Source organism: Sphaeramia orbicularis, chromosome 8, assembly GCF_902148855.1.
Source record: "Sphaeramia orbicularis chromosome 8, fSphaOr1.1, whole genome shotgun sequence".
NCBI classification, from domain to species: Eukaryota; Metazoa; Chordata; class Actinopteri; order Kurtiformes; family Apogonidae; genus Sphaeramia; species Sphaeramia orbicularis.
This window is the reverse complement of record NC_043964.1, coordinates 45,476,062-45,484,392: the sequence shown is the minus strand read 5'-3', so window position 1 is coordinate 45,484,392 and position 8,331 is coordinate 45,476,062.

Genomic DNA, 8,331 nt, shown 5'->3' with positions numbered 1-8,331 from the left:
ACCGCTCGGGTATACATTTAATCAGTGTCATTTTTTTCCACCTTCAGCCGAGTCACGGATGCGCTTGGCTTCACTTATGCCACCGTCACATCCAGTCTGAATACTGTATCAGACCAGGTCCCAAAATACATCCGGGATCAGCCTTTTTTTTCTTTACCCTTCTTAACTAAATAGACACAGAGGATGTAGTCTATCATGTATGTATGATATATGTAGTCTGTATGTATGTATGATAGGATGTAGTCTATCATCAAACATTCCACTCTAGCTAAATCTAAAAAAGTATAAGAAGAAATAAAAATAAGTCAATAAATAGTCAATCAAAGGGCTATAAAAGTCCTGAATACTGCTGCAAATAATGAATAAGAAAACAAGCAATATTAAATTAAACATGGGGCTATTTGATGTATAGTCCATTTAAATGTTGAAAAATCTGTATATGGGGCTATTTATTGTAAAGCATTCAGTAGAAATCTGAAACAATTATATTCTTATTCTACCTAATCTATGAAAACTACAATAAACTATACAGAAACCTGTTCGTTAAAATGAATAATTTCAGATTGTCTTGGGTATTTTTGTCATAAACTGAAACAAAATGATGATTATTAGTTAATGTATTATTATTGTCCAATGCCAAGTCTCTGTTTGATCATATGACTATATGGTGCGATATACTGGGATCCATCATAACTACACCACTGATTGTGAAAAAATAAAAGTATACACATATTTTCAAGTATATTCTAGTATATATAATATATATTGAAGAATTTACTGAACGATCCATACCCAATCCAGCTGTGTACTTTTACTGCTTTGACATATTTCAGCTTTCTATAACTCAGCTTGTGGTCTTATTTCACAACCATGCAAATAATCAGAGACTGAGATAATCAGAGAGAATAATCAGAAAGTCGAACTGTGTTGACATACAAAAGTTATTAAGAATTTCCCAGGGGTCCCAGTGGTTCTCGTTTTTCATCTAAAAACACCCATAAGAGGCCTAATGAGTGAGTGAACTTAAATGAAATGTTGAGGAATGCTAGGACCCAGTATTTCTCGCAATCATTTCTTCAAATAAGAAGAATCCAGGAGTCTTATTTGACACTATCAACTCTCTGGTCTCACCTGCTGTCCCCCAAATTCCAGTACACTGTAAAGCAGACAGCAATAAAATCCTTTATTTCTTTGTCGATAAAATCAGAGACATCAGCAGGCCCGGACTGGCTAATCGGGAGGACCGGGACAATTCCCGGTAGGCCGGTATAATATTTGGGCCGCGAGGGCTGGAGTTCACTTAAAAAACAAAAAAACAAAAAAAAAAAACAAAAAACAAAACAAAACAAAACCAACCAATTTTTTTTTTTTTTTGGGGGGGGGGGGGGGTGCTCACTCATAGCACTGGGTTGATCACGCAAACTGCAACCGCTGTTCCTGGGCCACCACCCCCTCTACTAGCAAGCAGACGCACCGTGACCTGACGTAATCTGTCCTTGCATACGGTTAGTAGCTCTATACTGTAGCTGTGGAGCATATCTGTGCTCTGTAGGCTGTCGATGATCAGCTGTGTTTGCTGTTTGAAACATGAATAATAGAAAGAGCAAGGGTGGTGTGGAGAAGGCAAGAATTAAAAAGAGGAAAGCTCTGGAAGCAAACACAGCCAAATGTGCCAAAATCTGCAACTTTTTCACAAAAATGACCTCCTGGTTGAAACAACTAATGAGGACGATGAAACGGGTAAACCACCTTTCAAGTTAGTTAATTATCGAGTCAATGAATTGTGTGGCATTGTGGCGTGGAACATAACATTATGCAATTTAATAATAGTATGATGCGATGCCACAGAACTGGGAAACTTTGTGTTGTAGCTCCTCAGAGTCAGAAAGCAGATCCAGCACCAGACACCAGCCATGAGCCCACAAGTCCAGAGTGGGCAGGTAGGACTGCTCATAGAGGGAAGAGTATTAGAATAAATAGGCTCCAATGAAGAGTATGGTGTAGGCCTGTTCAATATGAAAGGTGCTCTGAGATGCTCCCATGATTCAGCACTACATGAATGAAACTGACACTAAGGCTTTGCAAGATACAAGATTTGTGCTGAGAATTCTGACCATTTTTAAAATGTGCTTTAGTGTCAGAAGCAGAGCCAGGAGCCAGTAGTGATGAGGGGATTGTTCCTGTCAGGATGGAAGGAAAAGTGTGAACTGTTGGAACAGACTGTGTGAACAAGCAAGCATTAGTTCCAGTAAAACCACTTTCTATACCCAAACAATAGTCCTGACCTATTTTATTTTTATTATTAAAAGTGAGACGGTAAATACACAAAACCCACAATTGAAAGGCAATAGCATAAAGTAATATCAAATAAGCCTGCATATTTTGCCAATGTAAATATCTTAATTGGTTAAGTAAGTCAAAATGTCTGTAGATATTATTTTTTGTTGTGATACAGGTGCAGGCGAGTCTAGGGAAACTGGAGGAAGTGTGAAAGGGAAAGCAGAGTCTACTGATGACAGAGGAGCAGCTCAGCAGCACAACCCTGAACCACTAGGCACAAATGAGACAGATGAAGATGAGTCTGTTGTTAGCTTTGATTGCTTTGCTCGCCCTCAGTCACAGGATATACAGACATTTTTTTCTTATCATCCTCATCAAACCCCTAATATCACTATACCAAAAGTTTTCAAGAGGATGCAGAGGATACAAAATGATAGTCATTAGAAAGTGCAGCAAGCTTTATTTTTAATTTTTATTTTTATTTTTTAAATATTTTTATATCTTCTTTTATTTCATTTCAAACATTTTAAAGGTTTGAAAAATGTTAACACTTATAATATATATATATATATAGATTCTGTTGATGTGTTGTGAGGAATAATAAAGGTGGAGATGTCGATGTGCACTCACTGTTGAATAAATCCACATTGTGAGCAACTTTTACTTGCACTGAATTGGAAATATTTTAGAAAATACACTGAATTACAAGGCTTTGCAGAACAGTGTGTAGACCTAACATGTAAGGTTATAATTCCATGATTTTAGTAATAATTGGTTGTGATCTAAGTGGGCCGGTCTGAGGTATGAAACTCCAGGGCTGAAAATGAGTCTCAGTCCGGCCCTGGACATCAGGCTGAAACATTTCGCCATTGTCTTCTTACAACTCTGTCAATGTATTGTGCTCACCTTGTAATTGGTCATCTTTTAAACCCTGTGACCCTCCAGGACATCACTGCTTTGCTGCACAAAATGAAAACCCTCCTCATTCCTAATGACGTCCTCCCTACCAAGCTGCTTTAAAACTGTCTTTAACTCAATTGGCCCCTATGTTGTCAATATGATAAATCTTTCACTTTCAAACTGGTGTGGTTCCAAGCTTTTATAAACAGGCAGTTGTTGAAACTGCACTCAAAAAGCCAACTCTGGACCCACCACAGCCCAAAAATTATAGGCCAATTCTAAACTTTCTTTTTTGTCCAAAATATAAGGGGAAATAGTAGCAAAGGAGCTTACAGTGTTTTGGAGGAAAATTGTGTCCTGGATAAGTTTTCAGTCAGGTTTCCACAGAATTCATTCCACTGAAAACTGCCTTGATCCGAGTTTCCAGTGACATTATGATGGCAGCTGACTCTGGTGACCCCACAGTTTTAGTTCTATTCAACCTTTCTTCTGCTTTTGACACTGTGATCAAAATATTATGATGATCAGATATCAGGAACTAGGGCTGACTGGCTCTGTTTTAAAATGGTTGGTTTTCCTAACTCACAGGAGGAAGTTTCAGGGTGTATTTACACCTACTTCATTTGGTCTGTTTAAACAGACCAGAGTCCGTTTCTCCGGAAAGTCCTGACTGTTTTTTTAGGTGTAAATACAACATGTGAACTCTGATTTGAATCAGACTCTGGGCCTGTTCACTTCTCGTGTGAATATAATCAGCCTTGAGCCGTCACAAACCAAGGAACCATGTGCCTTTTGTGCTTGATGAGCCACCGTAGCCGCTGGAAGTAGCCAAGCCTCATGGGTAGTCAGAGCTAATAGCAAGCACCACGAGCCATGGACAGACGTGGAGCAATGAAGAGACTGAATGTCTCATTCACATTTGGTCAGATACCCATATTACAAAACGGGCTCCGAAAGAGCTGTTCTTGACAGTTAACATTATTTTTGTAAATTTGTGAAGATAGAATGTGTAGATTTGTGTAATAGAATACATATTCCGAAAATGATTACTGCATGTAGGACCTCCACGTTTGTTTACATCAACCCACGTCATCTCTGATTCACCCTATCCTGACTTTTCTGTCCAATGCCTGCATAGTTTGTCACAAGCGTGCTTCTGTGTATACATTTTGGTCCACTAGCAAAAAGTGGATGAGAATGTGATCTGACCCAACAAAAATATAAAGTCCACATTTGATCTGAGTTGTGAATACACCCTTAATGTACTTGTGAATCAGATTTTCCTCTGAAATGGCACACCCTGATATGTGGGGGGCCACAGGGCTCTGTTTTAGGGCCAGTTCTGTTTGCACTGCACATTCTTCCTCTGGGTCAGATAATTAGCCAGTTAAAAATGGTTTCTTATCATCTATATGTGTAACGTCTAGGGGTGAAATGATTCCTCGAGTGATTCAAGTACCTCGATTACAAAAAATGATCAAGGAATTTTCTCTGCCTCGAGGAATCGCTTATTTAATTGTAAAGCTCACAGCACGGCATTTCACATGGACTACTTTATGAGGCACAACGTGCTTACATCACTCACGGAAAGGAAGATGACGGAGGATGTGGAAGTGTTCGGTTGAAGCAGTGGAAAGATGGAAGAGGCGAGCATAGACAGGTGAGTGAATACAGCAATGATGGCAAAAGACCAAAAATAAATAATAAAAAAGACAGAAAATATCAAAAGTGTGGAAGCATTTCAGACTGAACAGCAAGGTGAACGCCATGACATGTATCTGTTGTAATACGGCCCTTCCATACCGCAACAGCACATCTCCGATGTAGCATCTTCTCCGAGACACCCAGAATGGAGCGGAGGACCCGAGACAAAAATAAAATTAATGTAGGGCAAATCAGTGAGATTAACGTTAATGTACATTACTAACATGACATTAGCCCTGCGGAGGGTTAGGTTTCTGGTAATTATGGCTACTGTCGAATGTGTGGCTAGTTTATTACGATTGTGACAAGCACAGATTTAGGCAGCAAGCCGTGCACCCGTGATTTGCATGGTTAATTTCCCAAAAGCACGGCCAAAATGGTGCACAACTTGCTGAAAGTTTTCTCTCACCTTGTCACAGCCTAATTTTTCCAAATCCAGCTACTTTTTACAGAAATGAAGCAATCATTCATTAACTGGACGTGTGTGTGTGTGTGTGTGTGTGTGTGTGTGTGCGTATGTGTGTGTGTGTGTGTGTGTGTGTGTGTAGGGGGGTTATAGGTTATGAGAGAGACAGGAAAGGTGGGGTGACCATTGCCTTGATTCTCCTGAATATAGCAGAAATGTGTAAAACTGTTCATGCATGGACTCGTTCCAAGTTCCTGTTCAAATGTTCTTGCCTCTTATTTGCCACAAACACGCTCCTGTTATGTCTAAACGGTAAATTCTGAAGCTATATATAGCTTCCAAAGTTCAGTTGCACAACAAAAGGCAATGTTTATGCCTTGTTTATTTATTATTTATTAACGCCTTATATTTTGATACTTACAAGAAATACTACGTTGAAAATAATTAAATGTTATTTAGTTTTATTTGTGTTTTATTTATTTTCATTTGTATTTGCAATTACCTCTCTGGAAATGTTTCTAGTCAAGAAAATACATTTTGTTGTATATGCACATATGAATGTAAGAAGTAAACTGTTAATTATCAAAAAAAAAAGGAAACCAATGGGTCCTTCATTATTAAGTGAAATACCTTATTTCCTCTTGTGTATTTATAATTGCTCTTTAACCAAGCAAAAATAAGTTTTATCCGATTACTCAATTAATCGAAGTTGTTCATCCAACAGCAGCTCAAAGTTGCAATACTGCAGCCACTCTTTCTCTGGTTTTCTAGAGACTTGGTGGTCTGTGCTCGATCCAGTTGTTTGTTACAGTCAGATCATCAAAATGCAGGGCTGTATGAACAGTCCATTTTTTGTGTGACTTGACAAAAAAAGAAGCTGATCATGCTGTTGCACAATTCAGAGGTGCCCATGTTCTTGGTGTATTCAGTTCAACAGCTTGTCTAGGCACAGTAACATGGCACTTCTCTTTTGCTGACCACCTCATGCTCTATCCCATGGACAGTAGAGACCATCAGGACTGCCTTGTATCCTGCCATTTTGTCACAACAACCTCCAGTGGTTTTCTAACAACCATTTCAGATTTACCTCTTCCCTTTATTTTATAGTTTGGAATAATCTGATACCTTTGGTTTGCACCGTGCAAGAATTCAGTTCTTCATAACAGTCTCTTTCTGACTTTGATGGACTGCCTGATTTTGAAGAATGTCTCGATCGGATCCTAGAGTGTCTAGAGCAGGCATGTCCAAAGTCCGGCCCGGGGGCCAATCACGGCCCGCGGTCAGATTTTATACGGCCCACAGCTTCGGTTTTATATTATATTATTTATGGCCCGTTTGGACTGTTGAACCGAGTACATGAATCATAAAAGGTTCCAAATGCAGTTCCTCCTTTCACCTCATGGTGGCAGCACCACTCTAACTCTATCTGGCTCTGTGACCTTGCCGTGAACCCTTTTCGCTAATTTCTAAAAAAAAAAACGAAAGTTGACAGTGAGGGCCGCTGCTTCCAGGAGAGATGGAATTACAAATTTTTTCACTGAAAATCGAGGTGATTGTGTTTGCCTAATTTGTCAAGAGACTGTTGCCTTGTTTAGGGAATTCAATGTAAAGACACACTAGCAGACAAAACATGCTAACACATACGACAAGCTAGCAGGGAGTGAGCGCTCTGAAAAAGTGAAGCAAATTCAAGCTGCTTTAAACTCACAACAGTGACTCTTCATGTGAACCTGTGAGTTCAGTGAATTCACCACCAAGGCAGGATACCAAGTTGCCAGGTTAGTTGCCTCTAACTGCTGGTGTTATGTACTTGTACAGGGGTTGGACAAAATAATGGAAACATCTTGAAAAATCAACAAAATATAATTTAATATGGTGTAGGTCCGCCTTTTGCGGCAATTACAGCCTCAGTTCTCCGAGGTATTGATTCACACAACTTGTGAATTGTTTCCAAAGGAATTTTCAGCATTCTTCAGTTAGAATACCCTCCAACTCTTTTAGAGACGATGACGGTGCAAGTCGACGTCTTACTTGAATCTCTAAAACTGACCATAAATGCTCAATAATGTTGAGGTCTGGGGACTGTGCCGGCCATACCAGATGCTCAACTCATTAGAATGTTCCTCATGCCATTCTTTAACAATTCTAGCTGTATGGATTGGGGCATTATCATCTTGAGGTGAAGGTGTTTCCATTATTTTGTCCCAACCCCTGTAGATGTGACACAAAATATTACTTCTGAATGATTTTGTGAAAGACAAGAGTAAGAGTCATGTTTTCATCTTAAATGTTAACAGACTTTGCATTACTGAGTAATATATGAGTAATGATTACTCACATAAGTCATGTTTAAAATGAATGTGGGGTTAAGATTTTTATCAACTTCTTGGACATTTAAGATACTCCACGGTTTGTTCTATGTTATCTGACTCCAGATGTGAAAGGAAGGCAGAAATGTTTTTTTTTTTTTTTTATTTGTTCATACCTGAGTGGCTTAGATTTGGTTACCATTGCCATTTTAAAAAATGATATTTTGACAATGAAAATAAAGTGTTTTTAAAATTATCGCTTTTATATGTAATTTTTACTGTTTAAAAAACGTCCGAAGGGACCACTGGCCCCTGTCAGTCTCCACATTATCAGATCTGGCCCTCTTTAAAAAAAGTTTGGACACCCCTGGTCTAGAGTGATCCTAGAGTATCAATCAATCAATCAATCAATCAATCAATCAATCAATCAATCAATCTATCTATCTATCTATCTATCTATCTATCTATCTATCTATCTATCTATCTATCTATCTATCTATCTATCTATCTATCTATCTATCTATCTATCTATCTATCTATCTATCTTATTTAGGTGCTTTAATGACACCTGAAAACCTAAAAAAAAGTCCATATAATATTAACTAGGGCTCTCAAAATTAATGCATTAACGCAGATTAATCTATCGTCATGATTAATCTGATTAAAAATTTTGATGCAATTAACCCATCTGCAGTGCAGAATGTACTCTCTGGCAATGCAATTTGGGCAGTT